Source organism: Thamnophis sirtalis, unplaced genomic scaffold (genome assembly GCF_051295495.1).
Source record: "Thamnophis sirtalis isolate CommonGarterSnake01/CBP01778 unplaced genomic scaffold, rThaSir2_p1.2 scaffold_1, whole genome shotgun sequence".
Taxonomy (NCBI): Eukaryota; Metazoa; Chordata; class Lepidosauria; order Squamata; family Natricidae; genus Thamnophis; species Thamnophis sirtalis.
Genome location: NW_028261381.1, coordinates 12,645,166 through 12,660,258, shown reverse-complemented (window position 1 = coordinate 12,660,258; position 15,093 = coordinate 12,645,166). Strand labels below are relative to the sequence as shown.

The 15,093-nt window shown below is 39.1% G+C and overlaps 1 long non-coding RNA gene across 1 annotated transcript in view; it reads left to right on the top strand.

Annotated features, from left to right (window-relative positions):
* Positions 1-13,661, top strand: part of LOC148049342 (uncharacterized) — a 98,709-nt gene extending 85,048 nt beyond the window's left edge. The window contains exon 3 of the long non-coding RNA XR_015695758.1: positions 13,564-13,661. This is a non-coding gene — a long non-coding RNA (uncharacterized LOC148049342). The remainder of the gene's footprint in view (positions 1-13,563) is intronic.
* The last annotated feature ends 1,432 nt before the right edge of the window (positions 13,662-15,093 follow it).

The following is a 15,093-nucleotide window of genomic DNA, read 5'->3' as shown; positions in this document are numbered from 1 at the left end:
GTTCATGGTTTACTATGCCCCATCTTTCATTTATCCTGAATTCTGATTCAGTTAGGAGGATTTTTAAAATTAATGTGCCCCTCTGCTACAGGTTTCACCTCATTATCAAAAGACCAAATACATTGATTGAGTGTTGCACAAAAACAGTTTTCATGACATAGAGTGTGTGACTGTATCCAGATTCTAAAGTTTATTGATGTGCACATGGATTTCTGCATATTGATAAACCACTGTACATTGGTAGGACAGCACACAGAAGCAGACAGTTGAAGAATCAATAGCTCCAGCAATTTGTTCATATCTACTTGACGACAAAAATAGAGATGGGCAAATCTATCAATGTTGATTCTGCTTAGTTATTTATTTTTCCATTCCAATTCTGTATTTGCTTCATACTCTCCATGCCATAGCATTTCTGCATCATTCAGCAAGAAGTTGTGTATGCATATTACAGTACATTTTCATAACATTATATTTTGCATGTATTTCCCCTTATCTATGATTTTTTTTACATATTTTCTAATATGCACATTTTTGCATGTGATTTCTCCAACTTATGCACTCTTTCCTGTAATACATCTGGTTTTGTATGCATTTTTTAAATCTGCAAACAGTACTACAAGTTTCTAGCTTATTTCTAAGTTTGGGAAATGCAAATTTTTGAAAGGTTATATAAAAACATGAGCTGAACAACTTTCTTCTTTATGCCTACTACAAAAATAGGTTTATCTTGTTGATTGGTTAAAAATAAAAACAGCACATTCCTAACATGTCACTTCCACGAACTATTACAATCTAAGGAGAAATTTCCAATAAGAGGAGAATTTTAGGAGAAACCAAAATCTCCTTCATGCCCTTTGTTCCTTTCCAACTCAAAGAGCACTTTGAAATACAATTCAATTTCACAATGTAAAAAAGGAGGAAGGAGTCAGTCTGATCACATGACAGCTAATCTGGATGGGATCATATTTGAGATATGCAAAAAGCTGGTCAAAGAAAGTCTGAGTTGAAATAGGTCGGATCCAACAAGGGCCTTCAGAAAAAGCAATACTAGAAAAAATTCTCCCAATGCATCTTATGGAAAAGGTACCTGGCCAGGGCTCAGAAGATTGCAGACTCCTCCATTCTAAATCCCCTCCCCTTCTTTCCTTATCATTTACTCTAGACTAGAGCAAGCTATTTTTAAGAAGTTGAAAGGAGTTCCAGAAGTTATGCTTTGCAGGTGATCCCTGTCTTGTCTTCTTATCAAATGATGGTGTGATGATGTTCATGCTTATTTCCATGTGGGGACATTATTCCCTGTTACCTGAAAACTGGCTCTGTGAGAAAGATCAAATATTCAGAATGGGGATGTGAAGAAGGGAGAAAAAAGAATCAGATGCGGTATCCAAGGTTGATTTAATATTCATTCAAATTTAGGATATGCACACTGATGGATAAGTGATTGGGACAGAGATGCGCCTATTGAAAATGGATAACAGTCCATTGATTTCAAAACACCAATATCATTGGGCTCATAATAAACATAGGTAAAGTGACAGTACCACATCTGTGACAACTGAACAATATTTTGGAAACCATGTTGTATTGTCTACCTCCATTATTGAAGTGAGAAAAAAATGATGCTGACTAGACCAGCCAGGTTATACCGGATAGTCATTAGAAACAATGAACGATAATCCATTCTTCTGTTAACTCTTAGGTTCTGATTGCTCCAATTACTGCAATTTGGATAGAGAGCCCCCACAGCTGGAGAATTCAGCTGTACCTGCTCCATTTTGCAAGAATCTTGTTCCGCAAGTAACCTGCCAGCCTTCACTTCTTCCAGATTTGATGGAGGAGAAACTCTTCTCTCTTTAAAGGCAGCTCCAATTTGATGTGATGAAAATATAAACCTGATTAAATATTTTAAATAGGTGGTTCCCAACCTTTTTGGCTTTGTGGACTGGGGGCAGTGATGGTGATGGAGAGGGATGGTTTTATGCACGCACGCACGGAGACACACCGGCTGCTTGCACAAATGCAACTTGGCACTCTTGCATTTGCCCGCTGCCTATGTGGCCCAGTTCCCAATGGGCCATGGACTGGGGGTTCGGAATCTCTGTTTTAAATGGCAGTTTCCTTCAACATTTTGAAATGAATCATTTTAAAGATGTGGTTATTAAAGATTTTTTTAAATGTTCTAGAGCACCAGTGGTGGGTTCCTACCAGTCAAACTGGTAGTAACTTGGCTGTGCAACTGGCAGCGACTCAGGCATGCCATGCCCCCCAACTGGTTCTCCCTATGGTGCTGCCATCTTGTTTTTGGCTTCTGCGCATGTGCAGAGCATTTTCGTTCCACCCCTGAGCAAATCAGCAGTGCAGGGCACTGCAGAGCACCAACTATATTTGAACCAGTGGTGGGTTTCAAAAATTGTTCGAACCTACTCTGTGGGTGTGGCCTCCTTTGTGGGAATGGCTTGCCACCCATGTGACTGGATATGAAGATGCCGACGACACTTGTCAGAACCACCTTAAATTACCTCACAGACAGCACTGGCATGCATAAGAATATGATGTAAACTTGTTTTTTAAAAGGCATCTTTGGTTTGCGTTAAAACAACTTCAACACACGCAATGTTCTGATTGCACCACAAACGCAGTAGTCATCCTTACCTTTCACAGAGGCACTGAGTTTTATAAATATGAGCATGATAGTGTAGAATAATCATATCCAAGGACCAGTGGTGAGTTTCAAAAAATTTTGGAACCTCTTCTGTAGGTGTGGCCTGCTTTCCGGGTCCACTGGTGGAACCTCTTCTAACCAGTTCGGTAGATTTGACGAACCGGTTCTACCGAATAGGTGTGAACTGGTAGGAACCCACCTCTGATTTGAACACATGTGCACAAACATATACACATACATCCTCATTTTAGCCATTGTCTATCCACTGCAGAATGAAGGCCTCTTCCACAGGTTTCCAACCAATACACATCCATCCCATCTCCCACCCTTCCCTCTCTCCCCCACTTCTCTCTCACACACACAATTGGTACGTGTATAAATATAGGACTGAATATTGCTAGTGCTTAATTATAACTAGAATTTCAAAACCGTCAGACTCCAATTTCACATGGCGTTGATCATGTTGTCAGATAGTTTACTTCCTTCTCCTTTCTGCTACTCCTAGTAGCAGCAGAGCTAAGTCCAGGGCAATGAATACATTTTGCAGGAATGCTAAACGTACGCAAAGATCACTTACCACATTGCGTTCCCCAAAGCCTTTTCATCTTGCTTCTTGTAGCTGTGGACAATAATTGCTTCAGAGAGCAGCCTTGTTGCCCAGTGTTCCAGTTTCACACATTGCCATTGTATTTGCCAAGCCAACCATCAATGCCAGAATCTGAATCAAGGTTTGCTGGCAGTCATCTTGCATGCTCAGCCTCCTCCACCGTTGGCAGAGGGTCTAATTTTTCCTGATTGCACACACTTGTCATCCTCCTTTTGTGAATTAACGGCGCTTTCAGCTGTGGCATAATGAACCCAACTGCCTTAGGCCTCCACTCAGAGCTGTCTGTCAAAATAAGGGCTAATACATTTGGTTGGCATATTGGCTTGCCATTTTTGTTAGATGCAGAAAGAAGCTGGCTGGTGACAGGTGGCAAGAGTGAGGAGGTAAAGCCAAGCTCAAATATCATCCTATCACACTGGGTGAGGGTTGGGTGAAGGGAGCAAGGACACCATTTTATAAGGTGATCAGACCTGGATTAGAAATCAAGCACCAGATGGCAGCAAATTGTTACTTCGCTGCCACTACAAAGCCATTTGTAGTGCAATCTAGTAATAGGAAATTAAATGGAAGTCAACCGGTTTTTGGCCATGGGGTCTACCTTGGGCTTAAAAAGGTAAAAAAACAAAACCCAGCCCCCCCAAAAGTCCTTGGCTATCCCTTATGTAGTTGTCATCTTCTCTCTTTCTAATCAAAGTTTGTCTTTGTGTAGTGTGTGTATGGGTGTAAATGTATACTTCCAAAAACACAATCTTCTATGTCAACTGTGAAAACAATGGAAATCCCACTTGTCTCAATTTGTGGATTCATTCTGTGGGATGCCACAGAATATTCAGTTTGCCATCGGCAACCAAAGTGGGCATTGTTCCTTCTGTTGTTGCTGGAAATCAAATCCAAGTTGAAAGACAAAATGGTTAAGCTTCCATCAAAGGATGGTAAAATTTGGAGCCATTAATTAAAGGCAACTTACAGACGGAATACATGAAGTGAATATATTCATCAGCAATCAAGCTTTCCTGTTTTGGCCAAACTCCCTTTAAGCGAGTGGGTGTTGCTAGGAAACTGGGCTGGAGCAGGGGGAAGAGATTGTTATATCCAGTTCTAAGCTCTTAAAGGTACATTTATGAAGTGTAATCTTCACTTTTTGCTTGAGATTAATTTGCAAATGCATGGATTTGAATTATTTAGGGTCAATAAACTTTTAAAGGCTTCTGTGAAGCATCATTCAAGCATTGTTTATCGGGGAATACTTTAAAACCCTCCAAATTAACTTGTATTAAAAGTTAAAATATCTGTGCAACTAAAGTAGCAGCTCTGAATAAATTAATAAATTGAACTGTACTGCTTCAATTCTCTCTCTCTCCCCCTCCTCTCACACTCCCAACAGAATACTTACAGCGATTGCACTACAAATTTAACAATAAAAAATGGATTAGGTTTTCTATAAGGGTGCGTCTCTGTGTTGTGCAGTTTCTGCCCAATCAGGCTGATTCCTGAGTATTTTTCACATCTTCTTAAGACATGTTGTCCCTTCAGATAAAGGTAAATGCTGCTGCATTTTGAGTTTGCTTTGCTCTTAGGCTTTCCCTCTTTATCTCTCATTTGTCAAACCAGTGCAGAACGATTCATCCTTAGATCCAGTGGTGGGTTTCAAAAATTGTTCGAACCTACTCTGTGGGTGTGGCCTCCTTTGTGGGAGTGGCTTGCCGCCCATGTGACTGGATATGAAGATGTCGATGACACTTGTCAGAACCACCTTAAATTACCTCACACACAGCACTGGCATGCATAAGAATATGATGTAAACTTGTTTTTTAAAAGGCATTTTTGGTTTGCGTTAAAACAACTTCAACACATGCAATGTTCTGATTGCACCACAAACACAGTAGTCATCCTTACCTTTCACAGAGGCACTGAGTTTTATAAATATGAGCATGATAGTGTAGAATAATCATATCCAAGGACCAGTGATGGGTTTCAAAAAATTTTGGAACCTCTTCTGTAGGTGTGGCCTGCTTTCCGGGTCCACTGGTGGAACCTCTTCTAACCAGTTCGGTAGATTTGACGAACCGGTTCTACCGAATAGATGCGAACTGGTAGGAACCCACCTCTGCTTAGATCATAGGAATTGGTCTGTTTCAAATTAGACTTAACAATATGTAGGGCACCCAAGTATTTAATGCGGATAGTTGCAGATCATCCAACGCAGGTTGATCCCACCTCCAGAGAACTGCTGAACGAACTAACTAACCAACTAACCAACTAACCAACTAACCAACTAACCAACTAACCAACTAACCAACTAACCAACTAACCAACTAACCAACTAACCAACTAACCAACTAACCAACTAACCAACCAACCAACCAACCAACCAACCAACCAAACAAACAAACAAACAAACAAACAAAAATTTAAAATGGGCAGGCAGCCTGTAATAAGAGCAACATGCAATCCTTGATCTCATTTTGCAAGGTATCACATTAGACCTCTGATGAGAAGAATAGGTTCCATTCCAGGCAAACTGTTGCATAGGAAAGATAGGGTGTCAGTAGATAGATGATGTCAGGATATGACATCATCTATCTCCAGTCTACAACATGGTCCTTTCAACAGTTCCAAGAAGGCTCCACACCCATTTGCACCACTCAGGTGACCCTGAGGACACAGATAAACCTCCAAGTGACCTTAATGACCCGCTAAAAAAAGTACAAATGACCAGTTGTCTGCAAGCAGTATAAATCCTTCCATTCCCGACACCCCTCAGTCAGAGCTGAAAAAGCTTCTTGGATGAGAAGCAAAACATCTTCAAAGAAAAAACAGAAAGTCCAGTTGCCTCTTTAAAAAAAGGCACCTTCGGGACAACCATGCCCTGGATGACTGAGAATCTTCATAGATTCTATCCCGTCAGGCCTGGGGCTAAAGATTGTTACCCGCCCAAATGGTATGAATGTTGCGTTTTTAATCATGTACTGTCTTATATGTAAAAGTCTGTCCCCACTTCCCTTTTGATTGTGAGCCGCCCTGAGTCCCCCCAGGGAAAAGGGCGGCATATAAATAAACTATCTATCTATCTATCTATCTATCTATCTATCTATCTATCTATCTATCTATCTATCTATCTATCATCTATCTATCTATCTATCTATCTATCTATCTATCTATCTATCTATCTATCTATCTATCTATCTACCTACCTACCTACCTACCTACCTACCTACCTACCTACCTACCTACCTACCTATCTATCTATCTATCTATCTATCTATCTATCTATCTATAGACACGTGTCAGTAGATTATTGCACAAATAAGAAAGAATAGGTGGCCTTGACTGCTTGTTCCTTCTTTCCATATCATCATGCTTGGAAGTACACATTTCATGGGATGGAATGCAGGTTTTAAAAGAAGAAAAGATTGTCCATTTTGATTTTGGCCCAACCAAAATGAGATTGTGAAAAAGAGTTAGGTGTATGTGCAAGGAATCCTCTTTTAGACCCTGGTTAAATGAATCACAGAAGAACTACAGGCACATGAAGCCATATTAACAGATTAACAGAGTTGGAAGGGACCTTGTGGGTTATTTAGTCCAACCCACTGCACCATTGCTCACAAATGGCAGTCCAATCTCTTCCTGAAAGTCTCAAGTGATGAAGCTCCCACAACTTCTGAAGGCAACTTCTGTCCCATTGGTTGATTGTTCTCACTGTCAGAAAGTTCCTCCTTGTTTCTAGGTTGAATCTTTCCTTGGTCAGTTTTCATCCATTATTCCTCATCTGGCCTTCAGGCGCTTTGGAAAATAGCTTGACTCCCTCCTTTCTGGAGCAGACCCTCAAGTATTGGAACACTGCTATCATGTCTCCCCTGGTCCTTCTCTTCACTAGACTAGCCATGCCCAGTTCCTCTAACCGTTCTTCATATTCTGAGACAACTCAAGTGTACTTCTTAATGGACCACTTCGCTCCCACACCCCATGCTCCCTTTCGTATTTTAGAACTCATCTTCTGAAATCATCACAAAATAACTGTCTATATTAATTATAGAGGCAGCAATGTTATCCTTTTCCTTCAACTCATCAGTTTTTCTCCTAGTAAACTGATTATTGCCTTTTGAAATGGAAATGCACGAACGAACAAATGAATTAATTAAAAAAAAAGGAAAGAGAGGGCCAAGAGAAAAAGAAATAGCTACAAAAGTCATTCATTCTCATCACCATCTAGACTATCCACTTCATTAGATGCATGGAATATTATTCTGATATATGGGCATTGGGGAAGCAGTGAGGTTAGGGAAAATTAGATACAGAAGGTATAGATAATGATGCTTTGATGGTGGCCTTTTGTAAAAGAGTCCTTAGGCACAACAAGGACATTCTTGCATCGATGGGTTGATTATTTTATGGCAAACAATACTGAACTTCTTAATGAAATTTAAAGTGCAGCTATCTTGCATTTCAGCTGGAAGTTGTCCTTCATTTGCTCAAGAACAGCCTCCAAGGTTTGGCAGTGCCTTCTACTCCTATTCTGGCTCCAACGGGTGGCTGCTAAAAGCAAATCCTACTGAAAGAACATTTTTAAAAAGAGATGGCTTGGATGGTTCTGTAAAACCAAATGGGTAGTGTTTTAATGCCTGAAGGTTGTGTTGTGTATCCTGGCTGCTCTCATTAGCCATGATAAAAAATATAATGCTGAAGTCCATGAGAACACTACAGCTATCCGGGCAAATTATTTAAGATAATCATACCAGAAGCAACATGCCATTCACTTTTATCAGTAACATTGATATAGTACAATCTTTCTTAGGCAAGGCGTGCTTTCAGAAATAAATCCTATTGATTGCAGTGGCATTAATTCCTAAGTATACATTGTAGCTTTTTTCCAACCTGCTGCCCTCCAGATGTGCCCTCAAGTAAAATGAATAAATAGTGTTCTGAGTATTAAGTCCAACACTTTATCAGGATAAAAGTTGGAACCTTAATATTAATTTCTGGGTGATGTAAGTATGTATGTATTTAAAAAAGATTTTACTCATTCAACATTGTTGGGTCAGGTTAGATGAGTCCCATCTTATTATGTGTGTGTATGTGTACACACACACACACACACACACACAGAGAGAGAGAGAGAGAGAGAGAGAGAGAGAGAGAGAGAGAGAGAGAGAGAGAGAGAGAGAGAGAATACTTTCAAAGAAGAAAATAACATATAATAAAAATCAATGATTCAGAAAGAAACAAGACAAGATTGCTGCCTCATTGTCTCCTTTTTTGCTTATTTTGTTTGTGTGTATGTGTGTGTGTGTGTATGTGTGTACTTGAAATGCTGAACTGGGATATAAGACAAGATGAGAGAATCATAGATATAAAGATTAAAAATCAGTCATATAAGTTAAGAGTTTTTGCAGATGATTTGATGGTAAATCCCTTGAAGAAAAGTGAATTCCTAATGAGTAAATTAAAAGAATTTGGAGCCTTAGAAAGGTTTAAGATGAATAAACAGAAGGCAAAGATGTTAACAAAACCATGCAGATACAAGATAAAATAAAATTGATGAATAAAACAGATTTTTTGAAGGGGATTGTAAACTGAAATCAAGAGAAAGATCTGATAACAGAAGGATATTCATGACAATGGTTTTGTTATGTACAATTATCAGAAAGGTTTGAAGCAGAGAAATAACATTATGGTTATAAACAAAATAAGACTGACTTTGAAATAGAATTATGTACTAATAATGATCATATAATAGCTAAAATGTATAAACTTTTGTTAAAATATCAAACAGAAGACGACTTGAAAGAATATATAAAATGGGCTAAAGGTTCTGCTACAATATACAAATAGATCAATGGGAAAGCATGTGGTTGAAAGGATTGAAATTTATTTTATGTTCTAGCTTTAAAGATATTTTTTATAAAAAGATGTATCAGTATTTCTCATCGGAGATACTGTCTAGGATATACAGGAAGTATAAAGGTATTTTGGATCTGTGTTGTAAATGCAAACAACATAAAGGGACATTTTACCATGTTTGATAGACATGCAAAAAAGCTTTTTTTTTTTTAAAAAAAGCACACATGTCAGATCAGAACATTTTAAAGGTTTAAAATTAATTGGAACTAAGAGACTCTGGTTTCAGAGACTTTTCTTTTGAGATTAATGTACAGGCAACTAGAAAAAAAGCCATGGAACTTTTTATGTGTGGTAACCACAGAGAACCTCTTATATTTTCAGAAATAGAATGGTTCAACATTACCCACAACAGTGGAATGGCTGGTGAAGATGATGGAACTTGCAGAAAGGGCTGAATTAATTTCTTTGATTAGAGAAAAAAAAAGATATTTACAGTTGACTGCAATCCCCTTATAGATTATTTGTATGAAATAGAAAAAATACACATGGTTTGTGGTTTTGATGATTAAAAAAACTGGATAATAAAGAGTAAGTTCTTTTTTTTTGTAATCCTAGGGTAAGAGTTAATATTGTAAATATATTTTCTCCAGAAGAAAAAGGAAACTTTTAAATATTTCTTTCTCACTTCTCTTTCTGCAGTTCTTTTCTTTCTTTTTTCTTCCCTTGTTTCTTTTGCTCTCCTCCATAATGGGTAGTGCTAAATCTTTCCACCTTTGTTCATAGAACAATCTCATTGCAATTAGCATATACCAAGACAGAGTTCCTTGACTTTTTCCCCAACTGTTAATCAATTCCAAGTGAAAAATCTTTTATTTCGATTTGTACGTTAATCTTCAATGAATCAGTGGGGGTATTTGAATCCGGAATTTTCTACTTTTTTTGACATGCCCACCAGACATGATGAAATTTTTCTTCTTGTGCACATTTCAACAGAAATATTGAATGCCTTTATACATTCTGAACAATTTGTGAAATATGTATTGTGACGTATTTCAGAAATGTTACATATTTAGAAAAATAAGAAATTGGGGAAAAAAAACAAAAATATTTCCCTATTCTTCCTTCATACGGGAAGCTGGTTTTGGTGGTATTCTATTTCCAGAAAAATCTGAAAGAAAATGGTTACAGTCCTAGGAATGTGGAGTAATATATGTATTTACAATTTATATATAAATATATGTATATATAATTGTAATGTTTATCCTCATCATCATCTGTAGGATGAAGGTGTCTTCCACATGTTTCCAACTAATATGGTCCTGAGTTTTCTTTTGCCAATTGGGCCCATAATACTTGCTGATGTTGTTGACCCATCTTATTTTAGGCCTCTTCCGTGGACACTTTTTATCAAATGGGATCCATTCTGATTGCTTTTATCCATCTGCCACCAACTCTTCTTGCTATGTGACTGGCCCATTTCCATTTCAATTATTTTACTCTCTTGATGATATCATATACTTTCATTTGTTCTCTAATCCGTATGCAGGTCTTTTTATTTTGTTTTGCAAAGCCGAGCATATATCTCTCCATGGCTTTGTGCCACACATAACTTTTGTATCGATTGTGAGGTTAGTGTCCATGTTTCACTGTTATATGTTACAGCAGGTAGCGCACACTGATCAAAAACTTTTCTCTTCCATCATACGTGTGTGTGTGTGTGTGTGTGTGTGTGTGTGTGTGTGTGTGTGTATGTATGTATGTATGTATGTATGTATGTATCAGTGGTGGGCTTCAAAAATTGTTCGAACCTACTCTGTGGGTATGGCCTCCTTTGTGGGAGTGGCTTGCTGCCCATGTGACCGGATGGGAGCAGCTTGCCGCCCATGTGACCGGATATGAAGATGCCAACGACACTTGTCAGAACCACCTTAAATTACCTCACACACAGCACTGGCATGCATAAGAATAGGATGTAAACTTGTTTTTTAAAGAGCATCTTTGGTTTGCGTTAAAACAACTTCAACACACGCAATGTTCTGATTGCACCACAAACGCAGTAGTCATCCTTACCTTTCACAGAGGCACTGAGTTTTATAAATATGAGCATGATAGTGTAGAATAATCATATCCAAGGACCAGTGGGGGGGTTTCTGTAGGTGTGGCCTGCTTTCTGGATCCACTGGTGGAACCTCTTCTAACCGGTTCGGTAGATTTGACGAACCGGTTCTACCAAATAGGTGCGAATTGGTAGGAACCCACCTCTGGTATGTATGTATGTATGTATGTATGTATGTATGTATGTACGTACGTACGTACGTACGTACGTACAAGACTGGCAAATGGTCCTATCCTTTTTGATTTAATGCGTATAATGACTGGATTCCCTGACTTCATTTCCCTTCACTTCAAGCATTGCCTGCACCTGAGGAAAAACCACTACCATTTACTCATCTAAATGTGGAATTGCGCAGGTTGGACAAGTATGTGTAGAAGTGTGTACAGTATTGAACTACCTATCAGATTATATGATTAACTGGTTGTAGATTCAGAGATGCTCCATGTCTATAACCTATCAGGCTATACTTGAGCAGGTTCTAGTACTCTTCTGAAAAACCACTAAACTATTCAAAAATTATAGGTCACAGACATGGAGAAGGAACAAGGGGCAAAGTGGGAGATTATACTCAATAACAAGCATACCCTGTCCTTGGGCAATGGTCCAGAGGAATGGCAGTCTGGCACTGAGTGATCATTTCTTCTCTTGTGGTGGCTGCTCCTGAAAAATGTGCAATTGTGTTTGACCTGTGCACAAACGTACTCAGTACGCATAATATCTACGGCTAACAAAGTCAGAAAAGAGTAGGAAAATTTGAACGAGTGTACAACATTGAATCATTCTTCCTTCTTTACCCCATGTGAAATTTCTACTCTTCTTGTTTTAGTTTTTAACAAGACGAGAGGCTATTTTAAGTCTACAGGATTCCAGGTCTGATAATAAGTGTATACTTATAAATGCATTGGTATGAATTTGAGCAGGGAAGAAATAAGGATCTGTTATAGTCATAAGGAAGGAAATTGCCATGACACATTTCCTAAGTATTTGTTTCTCTATCTTTTGCTACTAACATAAACATAAGCTCAGTATCTTCACTGTTACATCTGACAAACTGAAGCCACCACTTTCCTTGCACTATAATATCAGTAACAAAGAGAAAACCTGTCATCAAATCTTTTTCAGTTATCTGTATATTTTGATGCTGTCAAAGTTGACAGTGTTAATGTAACATAAGGAGAATTTGAAATAGGAAAGTAAGTTTTATTAAACAGCACAGCAAAATAAAGAAGGGGAGCTGGTTCAAAAATAAAAGACAAACCAAGATAATTTAATCATAGTGATATAGTGTCTAGTGGCATTTAAAAATAGCACACGGGAGACAAATTACTTTGGGAATCCATTATAAAATCACTGTAGCATCTGGATAAGATCAGACAAGTTCCCTTATGATTATTATGGGTCATAAATAGGCACTGAAACAATGAAGAATAGCAGAACAGAGCTACAATGATATTACCATAAGTCCCTCTTAGTTGTGGGGTTTTGATTGTCAGGATGTAACAGTTCCTCTGTAACCACAAATTTTGGTTGTGGGGCAGGCCAAATTGGCTACATTCCAGAGGTGGGTCCCTACCAGTTCGCACCTATTTGGTAGAACCGATTTGTCAAATCTACCGAACCGGTTAGAAGAGGTTCCACCAGTGGACCCGGAAAGCAGACCACACCTACAGAAGAGGTCCCAAAATTTTTTGAAACCCATCACTGGTCCTTGGATATGATTATTCTACATTATCATGCTCATATTTATAAAATTCAGTGCCTCTGTGAAAGGTAAGGATGACTACTGCATTTGTGGTGCAATCAGAACATTGTGTGTGTTGAAGTTGTTTTAACGCAAACCAAAGATGCCTTTTAAAAAACAAGTTTACATCCTATTCTTATGCATGCCAGTGCTGTGTGTGAGATAATTTAAGGTGGTTCTGACAAGTGTCGGCGGCATCTTCATATCCGGTCACATGGACGGCAAGCCATTCCCATAGGGTCACATGGGCAGCAAGCCACTCCCACAAAGGAAGCCACACCCACAGAGTAGGTTCGAACAATTTTTGAAACCCACCACTGCTACATTCCAATGCTAGATGGAAGGCTCTCTCAATGGGGTCAGCCTACCCTGCTGTGCTACATCCATGCATATTTGGATAGGTGAGAGACAATGATAAACCCATTTTTCCCCAAGACCTGAGATGCTTTTCTTCTTCTGGAATTTGAGAAAACATCTCTGTATATCGTATGCTCTTTCTCAGGTGCAGTGTACAATCATATCCTGTTAATCACTGTTGATATAAAACACTCCACTGAAAGACCAGTCATCTTCTCCTCATGGAATTGCAGAAAGAATACAGTCTCAGCCTTTGCCGTAGATGGGAAACTGTATTGGATTGGCTTTGCCATTGAAGTCATTGAAATATATCTTCTACCTGTTCTACAGGTAAGATGTTCTGCCCCGGGCAATGAGGTTCTGCTCGGGCAGCCAGTTAACTCCACGCTTGGGAATATTTTTCAGATCACGTTTATTGTCAGGAATCCTTAATAACCAAACTTACAGTTCAGTAATGAGGTTCTTCTGACTTTCCCTGATCTGTCCCTTCACATAGTGTAAAAAGACATTAATTCCTCTAACCCATGCTGCTGGTACAAAGCTGCTTCTGATAGTGCTGACAGGGATTCAGTGAGTGCGCAGTAATAAAACAATTTCCCAGGCAAAATACCCCACTGCCCAATCAGGGAGCACAGATGTGGTCACATGTTATGGGACTACATTTCCCACAAGGTAGTTGCATTTCCCATGAGATAGTTGCTTAAAGAAGACAGCTTCTAATTTTTAAATTAACTATATACTGTTGGGACAGCACATAAGAAGACACTCTTTGCTAAAGATCTCAGGTTGTCCTTTCGCTCCAGGAATCCCACTTGCCAACCAAGAACTCCCCTGATATCACGATCAGATAAACTGCCTTATTTCAATGGCTTTTGCTAAATCAGGCCATTCCTAATGAACCCAATCTCCCGCTAACTTTTAAGACGTGTTCTCAGAAGGTGGTCCACAGCCAAGAATAAGTCAAAATTTAGATTGTTTTGGGGTAAGAATTGGCCTAAATTTCCATATGTCATCGTAAATATAGTGACAAGAACCTGAGTTTTTCAAGAGAAAACAAGTAGGAGAAAACAAAACTGGCATATTCATTACCGTACCATTATGCTGGGGACAGTCTTCTTACAGAAATACATCAGGTCCTGGCGGACTCCAGTTGCAGCAATGAGATCTATGGAACAGTCATGGTATGCATGGATGCTCCCAGCTTGTTCAATGTAGTTCACCACAGGTGTGCATGCAGAACGTCACGTTTGCCAAGGAACTGACTGTATTTGTGGCATCTTTTTTAAATAAAATATATCTCACTGGCATTGCCTGAATATTTCTCAGCCTGGTTTTCCTCCATGAGGTATTCCTACAGATGTGATAAATCTGGATTTTCACTAGCAGAACCATGTTACCAAGAAACAGTTGGAACTGTACTAAAGGTACTTTTTTTCAAGAGGCAACTGGACTTTCTTGTTTTTTCTTTGAGGTTATTTTGCTTCTCGTCAAAAGAAGCTTCTTCGGCTGTAATTGAATGGTGGGGGAATGGGAAGATTTATATTCCTTCCAGACAGCTGGCCATTTGCATCCTTTTAGTGCGTTCTTAAGGCCACTTGGAGGTTTATCAGTGTACAAGAGCCGAGGTGGCGCAGTGGTTAGGGTGCAGTACTGCAGGCCACTTCAGCTGACTGTTATCTGCAGTTCAGCGGTTCTAATCTCACCGGCTCAAGGTTGACTCAGCCTTCCATCCTTCCGAGGTGGGTGAAATGAGGACCCAGACT